Source organism: Lygodium microphyllum, chromosome 1 (genome assembly GCF_053477565.2).
Source record: "Lygodium microphyllum isolate KBCC chromosome 1, Lygodium_microphyllum_v1.1.10, whole genome shotgun sequence".
Taxonomy (NCBI): Eukaryota; Viridiplantae; Streptophyta; class Polypodiopsida; order Schizaeales; family Lygodiaceae; genus Lygodium; species Lygodium microphyllum.
The window spans coordinates 122,930,136-122,944,228 of record NC_141135.1 but is presented as its reverse complement, the minus strand read 5'-3'; positions in this window follow the sequence as shown (position 1 = coordinate 122,944,228).

Sequence of the window (14,093 nt, the reverse complement as noted above, 5' to 3'; positions counted from 1 at the left end):
TCTCTCTCTCTCTCTCTCTCTCTCACAAGGCCAACTAAAGAAATGAGGTCTGTCCTGGCTTCCCAAGCCTCTTAAGGCCCTTTCCCAGCACTGCAGAACCTTACAGCCAGTTTCCTATCCGTGTTTCACCTAGAAACTTGAATCTGGTCCCCTGTTTTCATGTTTCCAGCAGTAGCTAGAACCTCTGTTTTCTTTGTTCTTACCCTAATCTAACCTTAATCTAGTGCAGCCAATATGAAAAACAGAAATGCAGAACAGTAGTCCTAATCTAATGCTTCCAACAAACCCAAATACTTACCTGTTCCACAGATTAAAACCTCCTAAGTCTCCTAGTTATCTCGAGCACTGGTTCAGGCTGCAAACCCTACTTCCATGCTCGATCTGATGCACGCGGCGCTCAAGGCTCGATTCCGTCGGTCCCGACAACGGAACCAAAATGTAGGGGAGCTTCAAGCTCTACCCTGAGACCTACGGACCACTTATTGCTCAAGTGTTTTGAACCAAGCGGCCATGGCTATCTCTCACCTAGTCGACGCGCAATGCCTACCTTACGGGTGTAGTGAGCTTACCTTGATGCTCGATCAAGTATCCTCCTCTTTCTTGCACACTGATAGCTCCACAATCCTTGAGGCAAGCTCAAGTAACCTCAATCCCTCTCCCATAAGCTTCATCCTCCATAGCCACACGCGAGACAAGAGAAGAGAAGAGAGGAGGAGAAGATGAAGAGAGAAGATGGAGAGCTTCTTCTCCAAGATTCCTCACTCTCACACAATCACTCCCTCACACTCTCTTAATCCCTCTCTCAAGCACAAGCAAGAAGGCAAGAAACAAGAGAATATAAAGAAGAAGCTTTGGCCACACACAAGAATGAGCTTCTCATTCACTTTTCAACTTTATATACAAAACCCTAAATCCCTTTTGGGCGGTCATCCCCTTTTCCTCTTTTTTACATGGCCGACCGTAGCCTAGGCCATTTTCTCATTTCCCACCGTTCTAATCTATCCTATTCCCAACTAATGCATACAATTTGCACAGGAGTGAGCCTGGTGCTCTTTTACAAGGTTTCGGGAGTGCTTTCACACTTAATGGTGCGCTTTTTACTCTTTTACTTTCCTTGGGCGACTCTAAGACTTCCTGAGGTTCGTGCCCGTGCTTTTAATTTTTTCAAGGTCTGGTTACCTGTTAAGACGCCTTTTTCTTTCTTTTGTCCTGTGCCTTTTTTGCTATTTCCATTTTTTCCATTTTCCGCTCCTCTATGCTGCGGGAAACACGATAACATGTAGGGAAACATCGCCGCACTAGAGCAGTGCCCACCTCATCCTAAGACCACGCCATGATGGATCTTATCGAGCGTGATGCAGCATTTGCGATATATGTTTTGCGCATTGAGGTGTAAGAGGACAGTGAGGAAGACATCGACACATCCTCTTGGCCACAGCTAGAGTATTTTGAGAGGGAGCCTAAAGAGGTCACACTCGATCCAAGAGTAGAGGTAGCACAAAGCTTAGCCATTGTACACCCACCTCCTTGCCCTGTTGAGACGTTGACAAGTGATTGGCCACTCCTCGCTTCTCCATTATTGAGGGGCAAGAATATTTACTTATGTAGGATGTACTAGAAATTTTGGAGCTAAGGAAAGAAGAGATATATTGTATCATGGTGTGTGATGCACTTGATGATTTTACAGATTTTCATATACAAGATGCACTAGTACATGTTGATGAGGTGGCTCGATATGATAGCATGAGTGTCGAAAATATCTCTACCATTGTGAGCATCCAAGAACAGATTGAGAATGTGATGCCATAGTATGACATCTCAAATGAGGAGTTCAAGCGGTTGCAAGAAAGCATTTTTGGACCTCGACCTGACTACGGAGTATCTTTCCAAGAGAGAGATGAGGGTTGCCTAGTTGCAGGAGCAAACCTAGATGATCCATTACAACAACAGACAGATGATGCAGAGAAGGTAATGTTATCGGATTAATGTTATCGGATTCACATCAAAATTTACGAGTAGGGCCTCTAGGGCATCGGAGTATATACATTAAATTTTGCTAGGATTGGGCCCCCAAAGTTGCCCTAGTTGGAGGCTCGCGTTTGGGGGACCTTAATCTGTAGAAGCCCTAGAGGCCCTACTGATAAATTTTGATGCAAATTGGATATATATATCTTTACCACACTCCATGCATAGTGAGTTTGACATAGTGAGTCTAACACTGAACTTGTGTAATGTAGGACATTGTCTATATAGATGAATTTTCATCTAGACAAGGTGGCCACTTTGGTAGCCAAAGAAGGGTGTAGGACTCAGCATTGAAGGACTATATTGACCAGCTTGTGAGTGACATTTTTGTATTCCATAAGACATTCTCTCCGGCTTTTTCTAAGAACTTCTTGAAGTTGAGGAGAGCATTAACAAAGGTTGGGTCCTTCAAGACAATCCCAAGGAACTCTAGCTTGGAGAAAGTGGTGTTGCTTCGACATTCGAAGCTCCTCTACTTATTCTCTAGTATTAGGTCTAGGCCGCTCTTTTCCGTGGTGCCCCATGGCATGGTTGCTAGTGTTGAAGACCCCAATGTCACTAAGTAGAAACTACTAGGGCACAATCTATTGCTGCCTATGATCAAGAATAGCTCTGACCATGGGGAGTCTAGCTCAAAGAAGCCTAGGAGAGAGTAGATGTACTTAGTACCAAATGATATCTCATCACCAATGTAATGTAATTTGTAATATTATCTTGAAGTAATGAAAACTGATATTTTTTGGATTTGTTGACAACACCTAGAAACAATGCCTAACATTGCAAAACTTTTTAGCAACATTTATACAATTGACACATTGTTATCAACTTTTCACATTAATTTAATGCAGATGCGATCATAATTTCATCTTTGGAGATTGTGTCTCTATAGCCCAGCAAGTGGAAAGGCCTTGTTTGAAGGAGTTTTGTGCTAGAGGGTGGACTTAAGAAAATACCAAGTAGAATTCGATAGTTTTATCTAATCAGAAGGGATTATTTTTTATTATTGGAACCATGAGTATTTGAGTTAATATGAGCAAAGGACGGGAAACATTTTGATAATGGCAACCTCATAGGAAAAACTGCAAGAGAGGGTAGTCGTATAATGAAGGTGGAAAAGTAGTTAACATTTTAGCTTAACAAAAAAATATTATATAAGAGAGGATGCTAGTTGAAAGAGAAGGGGGGGGGGGTGTTCTTCTATGTGTTATGGTTCTAAAGGTTAGGAAATGAGTTTTAAAAAAACCATAACTAAAAGAAAAAATGTTTCCTATGGATTTGGAGAGGTTATGACCAAGGAGAGGGTGCCCTCATCCTAGGGGGCACATCATAGTGGAAGATGAAGAGAGGGAGAAGGGGAAAAGACTAAGTGAAAGAGGAAGAGGAAAGCGAGAGGAAGTCCAAAAGCCAATTGGAGAAGTGGAAGGGGAGGAGTTAGTGGAAGATGAAGAGTCATGAGAAAGAGAGGAGGGGGTATCATCCTTTAAAGAGGGAGAGAGAGAAAAATAAAGAGGGGGGAAGGTGCCATCATCAAGAAGGGGACACTATCATCTTGAAGGAAGTGCCATCAATTCAAGCCATCCAAGCAAGAGGATTTGAAGAAAAAATTGAAGTAGGAGAGAGCAAGAAGAGAGAATTGAAGCCCATGCCTATCCCATAGCCATTACCATGTCATCTCCTTCTACCTCCATTCTAGAGCTTTTCTCTTATTTTCTCTTTTAGTAATTTACATAAAACCATGGAGGCTAAGCTTGTAAGCTTGGACTTAATCAAGATTAAGTCTTAAAAGAGTTACAAGAGGCTATTTTAATTGATCTCTTGGGAGACGGAAAATGATGAGCTCGCAGTTGGGAACGATTGGATAGACTTCCCCGGCTGGCCTACAAAGGACACGGCTCCCAAAGACGCAATTACGAATCTCATACTTCACTTAAGTGTCTTAACTTGTTTAACATAAAAAAGGTAATTTTGCATAGATATTTTCTTAGTTTTGAATTTTCATAAAATGTCTTTAAACCTCAATTTCAACTCTAGATAGTTTTTAGAATTGATGTAGGTCTTATTTTTATTTTAAAAATAAAAAACTTTTAAAAATGCTTTAAAATGGCTTAAAATGATATATATAATTGTTTTTAAAAAAATTGGTTTAATATTTATTATATGTGATATTTTTTAATAAATTATGTACTTTTAAAATTATGTTTAATTTTTTTAGAATTTTTGGAAAATTTTTACTATATCTTAAAAATAAAAAATATTTATTTTGGATAAACATTACATTATTTTTAAACAAAAATCATATTTTAATTTCAACCAAAAATTAGGATATTCTATAGAAAACCTAAGAATATAGTTTTGACTGTTTTATAAGAAGTTCTTAAGGTTAGAGAAAAAGAAAATTAATTTGATGTTATCTGTGTGAACATTATTAATATAAAATATGATGTGTCTAACTTTATGCAAATTAATAGTGTTGACGAGGTATTAAGTTATACCAACATTGAAAAAAGAATTTAAAAATAAAAAAAATAGAGTTTATGGGATTGAGGGATGTGAGTGGATTTGATAATAAAAGGAATTGGAAGGAACTATAGGGTTTATGCTTTGAAGTTAATTCTCGAAGGGATTAAAATCCTAGGGTTAGTATTTAAGTGTCCAGTATAGAAATAGAGATGAAAAGCAAGATTATGCAAACTTATTGAGTTTTTGATAGTTGGACTACTACAAACGAGTGTCATAACTATTGAGGAAGGCTAGGATAAATCATAGAAATTAGTTATCAATATCACCTATTCAGTGCAACAACTCCTACGAGTTGGCTTGACAACCTAGTTAAAAGTGGCTTGGTCTTTGGCCGGTCGTTTTTTGGTGCATTTGCCGGGAGCCAAGTGCACTCGAACGGGTGATCGATCTCCCTAGGATATTAAAATCTTAGGTATTGATGAGTGAATACGATGTCTCTTTACTAAGGGACTATTTTTTGAATTTACCCCAAAATTGCCACATGAGAATATTGAATTTGGCAAGAGACAGAGACTTAGTAAGACTTAGTAGAGGGGGCTAAATATTTCGGCCTAAAATTAACTATATACGTAGAGCACTTATCTTCTTGGAGTTGAAGTTGTAATGATTGCGCACAAAAACCATAGTATCATTAGCAGTGCACTTTGGGTTAATAGATGTAGTGGAAATAAATACAACTAGTGTATCGCACCACTTTGATTGGTATTATTGTAACGCTTATCAAACTTTTAGAATAGTGGTATGGGATGATGTGTTGCCTTGGATACGTGTATCCAAGGGTTTACAAGCTACTTTTGACACAAAAGACGTTAGAGAGATTGTTGAAATTTTAGGCCTAATTCCTAAGCAAGAAGAAAAGTTGCCTTATGGAGAAATAGACCCAAAGTTACCAACCATTCTAAACCTTCTAAGCGCGCATACAAGCAAAAATTTAACTTTATAGCTTCAAACAAAACATGTGAAATTTTGGAATATGACAGTAATAGCTATTTCATTAATAGTGGATGAATTTAGAGGAGAGACAGAGATAGCAAAATGAAGCTCAAAATAAATGAGCTAGAGAACGCACAACGCAACACGAGACTTGATTATTAGAAAAACTTGAGAGGGTGAATGAATTATTGAATCTCGGGATACATGCTATGCCTAACTCAAACGTAGAACCTTTTGGGCCTAGTATATCATTCGATAGAACACAATCAAAGGAAGTGAAGTAGACTCATATCACCAGGATCGAGTGGCCTCAGGCACAAGTAGTGTCACTAGGGAAAAGAGTGGGCAAAGTAGTGAAAATAGAGAGACTGAAGCTAATGCTAAAGTAGAGAGTACTAAACCACCCTTTGATTGGGATTTAGAGTTGAGTTTTGGATTGCGCAAACTATTGAAGGAGCCTAAGGAACATGTGTGGTTGGCAAGATTTACGGTTGGAGATATTATTTAGAAAAACAGTGGCTCGTAATCGAGTCAGATTAGCTGATTTCACGTAATTTGGGGGATTGTGGGACGAGGATCCAGATGCACATTTGCAAATATTTAGGGTGACCTATGTCGCTAATGAGATAGTAGACGATGACCAAAAGCTTCATATCTTCCTTGCAATATTAAAAGTGAGGCAGCAAGATGGTACGAGAACCTAGATGCCCAACATAAAGTAACTTATGTGGCCTTATCAAGAGCATTCCTAGAAAAATTTCAACAACAAGGTTTCCAAGATAGACTAGCCCTTCAATTGGATTATTTGTCTCAAGGAACAATTGAAAGTGTTGAACACTACATAGAACGTATGGAGAAAATTATTCAGAAGATGAATCCAACTCCTGATGAGCCTATGCAAAAGTTTAAATTTATTGATGGGCTTAACCCTGAAGTCCATCAGCATGTTAGCCTACAATGGCCAGCTACGTTGACAGATGCTAAAAGACATGCTAGGTGGTGGGAAGAAGTACAACTCAGCCAACAACAGTGGAGGGACTTATTTAAAGAACCTCGGATGGAATATCCAAGCACTTCAAGTGGGATATCTAAGAACGTGTCTTATGTGGCCCTCTCTTTTAAATCCATCGGTAAGGCAAATCTAAATGTATCGAGTGTACCCTTAAATCCATACACTTCTATTCTAGCCTATATGATGCAAACAGAAATGCCTTACATGCCGCAAACTTAGTCCCGTCTTGATGAAGTGAAAGTAGCTGATATTATTGCAAAATCACTAGGAAAGTTGAAGGAGGAGATTATGAATGCAGTACAAGCACCTTTGAAAGAAATTTATTTGATAACAACACAATCTTCTAGTGCACAACAATCCTCAAGTAGCTCAACTCCAAACCCACCAAGATCCAGTATCTGGTGTGGTAAGTGTCATGGGTATGGCCATGTGGCTACAGAGTGTCCGACGCCTTCAAGACTAATGCCTTACCATCCACCGTTTTGTACCTTTTTCCTTAAGACAAGACATCTAGATACAAATTTTTGGCATAAGATAGGTCAAGAGCAACACGAAGCTTCTTCAATGCAAACAAATTACAATTAAATGGATCGTAATAATACAACTTATGTGATTGGACCACCTAATCAACCCTTTAGGCCGAGAGGATTTCCAACCCAAGGTAGACCCCCAGTACCTCGAAATAATTACAATAATGATGGAAATAGAGAAAGAGATTCTCCTTTTTGGAGAAATAACGGTTCTTTTTGTAATCCAATGGGGCAAGGGGGACCACAAAGGCCTAGGGGACTAGTAATTTGTTATCGATGCCGACAGGAAGGTCATATAGCTACATATTGTTCAAATGCGCATAAAAATTAGGACTATACTCCTTTATGTAGAAGGTGCAGTGGCGAAGGATATCACTAAGAGGATTGCCCTAAGTGAGAAGATAAACAACCTAATGATAAGGGTAAGCAAATTTTTAATGAACCCTCAACCTCATCCACAAATTTAGTTGAAGTAGAAATAATAAGGCAAGAGAATGAAGTTTGGTCTAAATTTATACCCCGTAGGGTGACCTTTAAGGCTGACCCTATGATTGGTGTGGTGACTAGAGCACAAAAGCGGCAACGAGAGGAGCAAGGTCTGGAGGAAGAAATTTTACAATTAAAGAAAGCAACGAAGAATAAATCTAAGGACATAGATCCTAATGTAGAGTTACCTGAGTCAGATTCTCCACAACATTCCTCTGACCATTCATTATTACCTATGCCTTTACAAATCCTAAAATTCAAGTGGGTGTATCTCCTTTTCCCCAAATACTAATACCTCCTAAGGAAGGAAATAAAGAGCAAGCGAAAGCAATAAATAAGACTTATGATCTTTGGGATGCATTAGAACAAGTATCTTTGACCATTAACCTTTAGCAATTGTTAGAAATAGCACCTACATGTCGGAAGCAGCTTTATCATAAATTATTTTTGCGTCAAATGAAGAAGATTGAAATTAACATTCCTAAATTAACTATAAGTTATTCCAAAAGAAAAGCAATTAAGGACGTGAAAATAGTAGATTTGTTTGTGGATCCAAGAGCTCCAGTTATATATACTACTATTAATGGCCACTTGCTGAATGAAGTGATTCCTTTGGGGTTACTTCGAAATGTGAAATTTGTGGCTCAGCAGTCAATTAATAGTAGTAAGATGGTGGCTCAGCAATCAATTAATAGTAGTATTATCTAGAACCTACCAATATCTTTTGATGTGTGGCTGATCAAAGGAAAGTGATTCCTTTGGGGTTACTTCGAAATGTGAAATTTGTAATTGCTGGCTTAGAATTCCATGTGAATTAATACTATCAAATATCTCTTCATATTCTATGTTGTTGGGTCGACCTTGATTATACCAAGCAAAGTGCACACAGGATTGGTATAAAGGTTCAATTGTGATTGGTCCTCGAAATGATTGGGTTAAAATACAAGTTATTTTGAAAGGATTTTTGAAAGAGTCAGGAGATGAGACGGTTAGTGAAAGGGATAAGAAATCCAACAATGAGTTTTATGATTCGGAAATGGATAGGACCGATAATGAAGGGCCTTATGCCTAGTTATTTAGAATACAACGCCCAGCAAAATTAGAAAAAGTGGAGGTAAATACACTACATCAGCCTCATAAGGTAGAACAGATGGGTATTGGTGAATATGCTGTAGCATTTTCATTAGAAAACAATTCGGATAGTGAGATTACTTAGTGGTTGTCTATGCCTGAAGATACAATCCTACATTGCTTAATGCTTTCTACCGAGAAAGCACAATACTTTAATCATTCACTTGAAACATATTCCCCATTATCCATGGATCAGGAGGAAAATGATCAAAAAGATGTTTTTTTTACGTATAGCAAGGCAAAAGCAATTTCTATGGATGAATTAGAAGAGGAAGAGATACTTGAGTTAGTGACATCTAATATAGATGACATCTCAACAACCTCTTTGGAGAATATGGACGAATTTGACATTAGTGAGAATAATAATGGCATGCCTGAGAGTAAGGTTTTTTCTTTTTTCCTTTATAAGGAAAATGCTCTACCCTTTGGATTTGAACAGTTAACCGATATAGCTAAAAGAACCTATTATCACCAGTTAGAAAGAAAGGAAAGAGAAAGGAGGAGTAGGAATAGGTGCAAACTATTACAATGACCAATGTTGCATGATGATGAGGATGACTCAGCTTTGGGCTTGCATAGGTTTGCACAACCATCTCGTAAACATCTTGGCAATTATGTTAGGATCATTAGAGAATTAAATGAGGCTACCATGAGTTTCCTTGGTAGAGACCTATTGATAGACATGCACAATTATAGCCACACGCAGGCTAGTAGATCAAGTTGTCTGCCCTACCAGCGACCTGTAGCATCACCTGCATCATCGGATACCTCTTTCCTTCTAACTTTATTCGACTGCAAATCAATGAATCTCCTTGAATAGGATTTGAACCTACGACTAATCGGCTAACAGCCGACCGCTCTACCGGTGAGCTATCGAGAAAAATGATGGGTTGGAAGTAGAACGTGAGGCAGCAATGATTGCTGTAAATGAAACAATGAAGAAATTTACTGAGTTACAAAAGGAAAAGTCAGAATTTCAATTTAGAGAAAGGCAATATCTAGATGAAATTTCACTTCTAGATTTGTGTTTAAAGGAATGGAGGTCGGAATTTAGTAATAGGGAGTTACAGATGAAACAAGCCTTACCTATAGATAAGAACTAGTGGGACGAATATGAAAAGACTAATTGGTTTTGAGAAAAAGATAAGTCTAAGTGTCTTTATTGTTCTAACATATTAATGGGTTAGCAGTTAGTGGCTAAGTTCTGTGCATGTTTCATTTGCGAATCACTACGTGATTGTCTTCGCAATTCTCTTGGAGTTGCAATATCCATGTACATAATAGGTTGTTTCATATCTAATTTATCTCTTTATATTCGTTTGAAATAAGGAAAAGTTAAAAATATAACTTGATTGAAATCATTTAGATTTTTTCCAAACCTAAATACCTATAGAAGAAACACAAACCTCAATTTTTTAAACACAAATACACCACAAGAAATATATAACCAATTTCATCTATATGAGAGTCCACCCACATGGGATGGGGGTTTCGCACTAGAGAGTGATTGAAAGGGAGTGATGTGTGTGCATGACATAGTGAAATTCATTGTATAGAAGTCTAATTAGGAATCCAATAGAGTTTTTTTTCCCCTATCTGTTTGTCGTTTTTCTAGGGATATGTGGGGGTAGCTAAATAACAAGGTTCTCTCCACAAAATTTTGACTAGGAGTAGCGTGGATGAGAGATGTTGAACTATTGAGTACCTTTGATTAGTATTTTCCTAGCCAGAGTGACTAGTATTATGTGCTAGATTAGATTCCTCGTGCAAAGTTGTTGAGCTGAAATGTTTGATCATTCAATTAAGTGATGCATTCTTAGTCTTCTAGTTGATCCTTTATAAAACAAAATCTAAATTCCAATCCAAATAGTAAAAGTTCGGAAGAGTCTTTGGTAATATAGAAAGAAAGGAAGAAAGATGAAGAAAAAAGAAAATTAAAAAAAAACACCTTGAGACTGCAGGGTTAAAGGAAGAAAAAAAAAGGAAAAAAAAAGAAGATAACCATCGCCTCTAAGGTCCTGGTAGGCTTTAGGGATTTCCTTGACGGGTGCCTTGCGTCCAATGCCTTGTATCTCTTTGGGGTGGGACCTTTTGGGACGGAGAATCAATGTATATACTCTTTTGGCATTGAACAAAAGCCACTACCATTAATAATAATAATAATAATAATAATAATAATAAACACTATGGACAGTTGGAAGTTAGGGACCATTGACTGGTTGTTCCAATAGAACATGGAGGGTTAGCAACTAGACCATAGGAGTCCTATTTGGTGTCGTAATGTTAGCTTGCTTTGTTTGAGTTCTTTGTTAGGCATGGACCTTATCCATGAGGCTATTTCGGAAGCAATATTCCTAGTAGGATAGTAGTCTGGAATTTTCTTGCCTAGAGGGATTATTGTTGTCTAGCGGCTCTAGAAAGCTTCCTAGTTGGTATATTCTATGCACTGGATGAAGCTAAGTTATGCACTTAAGTGGGGAGAGTGAGTAATGGAATATTAGTGTGCACAAGTTTTTACATAACTTAATTGAATATTTACTTTTTTGGATTTATAATATGACACTAGTAAATATTTTCCTATCTTTTCAGTGTCTACTAGTTTTATTTATGTGGTTTTGGCAATTCTTGTAGTTGTGCTGACAACGACGCTTTGCAATTAAGAGAGGGAGAGTATATTTTTCTTTTGAGGTGGCATCACAGTGCTCATGGTAGCTGTGTTCACGATGTTGGATGTTCATGATGAAGATGTGCTCGTGAGGATACTTCGCAATTAAGTGGGGGACAAATGACAACACCTAAAAACAATGCCTAACATTGAAAAACTTTTTAGCAACATTGTATACAATTGACACATTGTTACCAACTTTTCACATTAATTTAATGCAGATGCGATCATAATTTCATCTTTGGAGGATGTGTCTCTACAGCCCAGTTTTAGAGAGAGAACTAGGGCGAGAGAAAGAAGAGAGAGAAGACTGCAAAAGAGAGAGAAAGACTGCAAGAAGAGAGAGAAGAAGAGTGACGAGGAGAGAGAAAGACTAGATTTAGAGACAGAAAGACAGGAAAGAAGGGGAAGCCATAGAAGCTGTGAGTAAGAAGGGAGAGAAAGACTATAATTGTATTGATGTGTCAAAAAGATGTGTAAAATTACATGTCCTCTCCTTTTATACCTAGGGAGAGAGAAAGAGGAGAGAGAAGACTGCAAAAGAGAGAGAAAGACTGCATGAAGAGAGAGAAGAAGAGTGACGAGGAGAGAGAAAGACTAGATTTAGAGAGAGAAAGACAGGAAAGAAGGGGAAGCCATAGAAGCTGTGCGCAAGAAGGGAGAGAAAGACTGTAATTGTATTAATGTGTCAAAAAGATGTGTAAAATTACATGTCCTGTCCTTTTATACCAATGTCAGTGTGACATGGCATAATATCAATATTATTTACACTAATTCCTTATTCTCAGCTTCTTACGATCCATCCCCACTCAAAAATGAAGTTTTTTTCCTCAAAAACAAAGATCGAACTTATTGGTATAACCAAGTAGTAGGCTGCAGAGTACTACTCTGTACAACATTACAAGTGGTAAAAGAAAAGATTACCTAATATTCAATAGCAATACTAATCTATTCAGAGGGTCAAAATCATCTTGTAGCCACCTGGATCAAAAGGGAAAGTGGTATCATTGCCATGCATTGGATCAACTTTCATAAGATCAAAGTCACGTATAGCTGGAAGCATGATCATCATGATGGTATTCACTAACTTTTCCATAAGCCTCTCAGGCATCACCATGCTCTGTATAACTGAAGCATATGAGGCTGAAGTCACCATTGCATGATGATCATCCAAATCCACATGTTGTCCATGATCTGCTTTCTTGAACTGAGCTTCTTATTATGGACTCATACCAAAATGGTCTTCAACAATATCTTCTCCATCCTTTGCATCATAATATTCAAATACCAAGAATATTTTGACAATCTTTGCCTACATGTGGCTTGGTGATTACAAGATAGTGGCTTAGCACATCAATAGCATAAGCCCGCAGCATGCAGTTCCCGTATCGTATCACTAGTAAGGTGTCTAATGCGTTTAGCCTTAGATAGCAATTTACACACCTGCTCATCACCATTGGTCAGCTCAATAATAGTTCTGACATGCTGCTCATAGTCATCTTGCTGCTCATGTACAACAGATGGCTGTCCATGCTCATGACCATAATGCTCATGCTATCCATACTGCATATGGTGATAACAGCCCTACTACGCATCAGAGGGATAGTTTGTTTGAGCATATGCATTTGCTTCCACTGATGTTTGCTGCTCACATACATAAGCATGCTGCCTTTGATCATTGATCCCACAGCATTGGTCATGCTGTCCATAATCTCTATGAGAATACATGTCACAAAAATGTTCATGGTGCTGTCCAAATACATCTATTTGTTGATGCCTACTACCAAAACTTTGGTCATATTGTTGCCCATACACATGCTGTCCAAGATTGCATGAAGACTGTCCAACATGATTACAATGATATCCTTGCATCCTAGGCTGTCCATAAGTATGATGATTGGCAAATCCATGAGCATAGGTATTGGCATGATGTCAGTCATAATCACTTGCTTGCTGTTGATCAAAGCTAGAAGGGTACTGATAAGCATAACCATTTCTATCACATCCATAAGAATTGGGCTGGTCAACCAAGAGAGCTTCACAAGTATAATCATAACTATGTTGCTGAAGAGGTTGATGCTCATAAGCATAAGCATGTTGACCATAATAGCCATTCTACTGCCAAGGCTCAATGGAATGATACTCATCAGCATATTCATGTTGGCCATAAGCATAAGCATTTGATTCAAGTGTACCATCAGCATATACATGTTGGCCATAAGCAGAAGCATTTGATTCAGGTCTTGCTGTTTTTTCCATAACCACCTTCATAAGAGCAATACACTGATTAGTTAAAACTCCAAGTTTGTCAATTTTAGCTTGTGTTTGAAGCCAACCTTGTTCACTAGAGCTGGAGCTATTGATCTCTGCTGCCATTGCAGTCAAGTTGAAGAGATATGTTGTTCCTGTCCTTGCCTTAAAATTTTGGTTTCATTCATCTGACATGCATACTCCCAAAATACACAGTCCTCAAATCAAGACCAGCAGATATATTCAACTTTACCCTGCCCTAAGATTCAACATATGCAGACCAAAAGAAAAGTCAGCGAGTCCATACAATCCTTGCCATCCTGTTGGCTTGCCATCTTCAGCCCTACCTTGAAAAACATAAGTCCAAATAAGGTGTATGATAGCTTGACTCGAAAGTTAGGATGTCTAGTATCAAGTAGAAATCTTGGTTTGAATTTAGGAGTAGCAATACCCCTCTTTGTTTAAGAATTTCCGAAACTGTCCACAGTGAACTGCTAGTGAACTGCCGGTACTAAATAGGCTCTAGCTTGAGAAATATGTG